The sequence below is a fragment of the Micropterus dolomieu genome, linkage group LG01, assembly GCF_021292245.1.
Source record: "Micropterus dolomieu isolate WLL.071019.BEF.003 ecotype Adirondacks linkage group LG01, ASM2129224v1, whole genome shotgun sequence".
Taxonomy (NCBI): Eukaryota; Metazoa; Chordata; class Actinopteri; order Centrarchiformes; family Centrarchidae; genus Micropterus; species Micropterus dolomieu.
The window spans coordinates 48,896,593-48,900,113 of NC_060150.1; the positions used below are offsets into that span (position 1 = coordinate 48,896,593).

The following is a 3,521-nucleotide window of genomic DNA, read 5'->3' on the forward strand; positions in this document are numbered from 1 at the left end:
CAGCCCGTCGCTCGTGTGCAGAGCAGAGTCCGGACGTCTTCATGTGTGTCCTCTGTGTCTCCAGGTGTCCCTCGGCACCAGCGACACGCTCTTCCTGTGGATCCGGCGGCCTCGCCCGGCGCCGGAGGGGCACATCTTCTGCAACCCCGTCGACCGGCGGGCCTACATGGCTCTGCTGTGGTACGAACCTGGACGGCCACTCTGTTTATTCTGTAAAATACTACAAGATACTGCAGAAAATACTTTAAGAGAACTTTAAATAACTGCAGGTACGTATGTGTGCAGACCAGAAAGAAAGAACCTCGGTCGGGATCCAGGTTCCTTAAAGCCGCACCAGTCCAGCAGATTAGCAGCAAACCACGTCTCTGAGCTGGTTTAGGTCTTCAGGAGGAACCAATGGGCTCGCGGCTCGCAGCCTCAGACAGGAAGTCACGTGTGTGTGTTTTATCCCCAGCTTCAAGAACGGCTCTCTGACGAGGGAACGCATCAGGAACGAGTGTGCTGGAGGATCATGGGAAGGGTTTTCTGCCGCCTTGAGGGACACACCGCTGGGAAACAACGGGAACATAGGTGAAGCTTCCTTCCTTCCTTTATTTATCCTTCCTTCCTTCCTTCCTTCCTTCCTTCCTTCCTTCACTGTTCCTTTATTTATCTGTCCTTCCTTCCTTCCTTCCTTCCTTCCTTCCTTCCTTCCTTCCTTCACAGTTCCTTTAGTTATCTGTCCTTCCTTCCTTCCTTCCTTAACAGTTCCTTTAGTTATCTGTCCTTCCTTCCTTCCTTCCTTCCTTCACAGTTCCTTTAGTTATCCTTCCTTCCTTCACTGTTCCTTTATTTATCCTTCCTTCCTTCCTTCCTTCCTTCCTTCCTTCCTTCACAGTTCCTTTAGTTATCTGTCCTTCCTTCCTTCCTTCCTTCCTTCACAGTTCCTTTAGTTATCTGTCCTTCCTTCCTTTCCTTCCTTCCTTCCTTCACTGTTCCTTTATTTATCCTTCCTTCACAGTTCCTTTATTTATCTGTCCTTCCTTCCTTCCTTCACAGTTCCTTTAGTTATCTGTCCTTCCTTCCTTTCCTTCCTTCCTTCCTTCACTGTTCCTTTATTTATCTGTCCTTCCTTCCTTCCTTCACAGTTCCTTTAGTTATCTGTCCTTCCTTCCTTCCTTCCTTCCTTCCTTCATTCCTTCACAATTCCTTTAGTTATCCTTCCTTCCTTCCTTCCTTCCTTCACAATTCCTTTAGTTATCCTTCCTTCCTTCCTTCCTTCACAGTTCCTTTAGTTATCTGTCCTTCCTTCCTTCCTTCCTTCCTTCCTTCCTTCCTTCCTTCCTTCACAGTTCCTTTAGTTATCTGTCCTTCCTTCCTTTCCTTCCTTCCTTCCTTCACAGTTCCTTTATTTATCTGTCCTTCCTTCCTTCACAGTTCCTTTAGTTATCTGTCCTTCCTTCCTTCCTTCCTTCCTTCATTCCTTCACAATTCCTTTAGTTATCCTTCCTTCCTTCCTTCATTCCTTCACAATTCCTTTAGTTATCCTTCCTTCCTTCCTTCCTTCCTTCCTTCCTTCACAATTCCTTTAGTTATCCTTCCTTCCTTCCTTCCTTCACAGTTCCTTTAGTTCTCTGTCCTTCCTTCCTTTCCTTCCTTTCCTTCCTTATTCCTTCTGTTCTCGTCCTCTCCTCCGTCCTCCCTCTGATTGGTTGCTTGTGTTTGCAGGCTTTTATTTTGACACCATGGAGATCACACCTCCTGCAGTAGGAGTTCACCTCTTTGATTCAGACGACAACAAGGTGGGTGGAGAGACATTCACTCACACAGAGAGAGAGAGAGAGAGACATTCACTCACACAAAGAGAGAGAGAGAGAGACATTCACTCTCACAGACAGAGAGAGAGAGAGAGAGAGAGAGACATTCACTCTCACAGACAGACAGAGAGAGAGACATTCACTCTCACAGACAGAGAGAGAGACATTCACTCTCACAGACAGAGAGAGAGACATTCACTCACACAGAGAGAGAGAGAGACATTCACTCACACAGAGAGAGAGAGAGACATTCACTCTTACAGACAGAGAGAGAGACATTCACTCTCACAGACAGAGAGAGAGAGAGAGAGAGAGACATTCACTCACACAGAGAGAGAGACATTCACTCTCACAGACAGAGAGAGAGAGAGAGAGAGAGAGACATTCACTCACTCACACAGAGAGAGAGACATTCACTCACTCACACAGAGAGAGAGACATTCACTCACTCACACAGAGAGAGAGACATTCACTCACACAGACAGAGAGAGAGACATTCACTCACACAGACAGAGAGAGAGACATTCACTCACACAGACAGAGAGAGAGACATTCACTCACACAGACAGAGAGAGAGAGAGAGAGAGAGACATTCACTCTCACAGACAGAGAGAGAGAGAGACATTCACTCTCACAGACAGAGAGAGAGAGAGAGAGAGAGACATTCACTCTCACAGACAGAGAGAGAGAGAGACATTCACTCTCACAGACAGAGAGAGAGAGAGACGTTCATTCACAGAGACAGAGAGAGAGAGACATTCACTCACACACACACAGAGAGAGAGAGACATTCACTCACACAGAGAGAGAGACATTCACTCACACAGAGAGAGAGAGAGACATTCACTCACACATACAGAGAGAGAGAGAGAGACGTTCATTCACACAGAGAGAGAGACATTCACTTACACAGAGAGAGAGAGACATTCACTCATACACAGAGAGAGAGAGAGACGTTCATTCACAGAGAGAGAGAGAGACATTCACTCACACAGAGAGAGAGAGAGAGAGACATTCACTCACACAGAGAGAGAGAGACGTTCATTCACAGAGAGAGAGACATTCACTTACACAGAGAGAGAGAGAGAGAGACATTCACTCACACAGAGAGAGAGAGACGTTCATTCACAGAGAGAGAGACATTCACTTACACAGAGAGAGAGAGACATTCACTCACACACACAGAGAGAGAGAGAGACGTTCATTCACAGAGAGAGAGACATTCACTCACACAGAGAGAGAGAGACATTCACTCACACAGAGGGAGAGAGACATTCACTCACACATACAGAGAGAGAGACATTCACTCACACAGAGAGAGAGAGAGAGAGAGAGACATTCACTCACACAGAGGGAGAGAGACATTCACTCACACATACAGAGAGAGAGACATTCACTTACACAGAGAGAGAGAGAGAGAGAGAGAGACATTCACTCACACAGAGAGAGAGAGAGAGAGAGACATACAGACACACAGAGAGAGAGAGAGAGAGAGAGACATTCACTCACACATACAGAGAGAGAGAGAGACGTTCATTCACAGAGAGAGAGACATTCACTTACACAGAGAGAGAGAGACATTCACTCACACAGAGGGAGAGAGACATTCACTCACACATACAGAGAGAGAGACATTCACTCACACAGAGAGAGAGAGAGAGAGAGAGACATTCACTCACACAGAGGGAGAGAGACATTCACTCACACATACAGAGAGAGAGACAT

At 46.5% G+C, this 3,521-nt stretch overlaps 1 long non-coding RNA gene across 1 annotated transcript; it reads left to right on the forward strand.

Moving 5' to 3' along the window:
• The first annotated feature begins 13 nt into the window (after window positions 1-13).
• On the forward strand, window positions 14-1,784 carry LOC123968605. Its single transcript, XR_006824500.1, has 3 exons — window positions 14-180; window positions 455-570; window positions 1,708-1,784. It is a non-coding gene; the product is annotated as an uncharacterized LOC123968605 (long non-coding RNA).
• The last annotated feature ends 1,737 nt before the right edge of the window (window positions 1,785-3,521 follow it).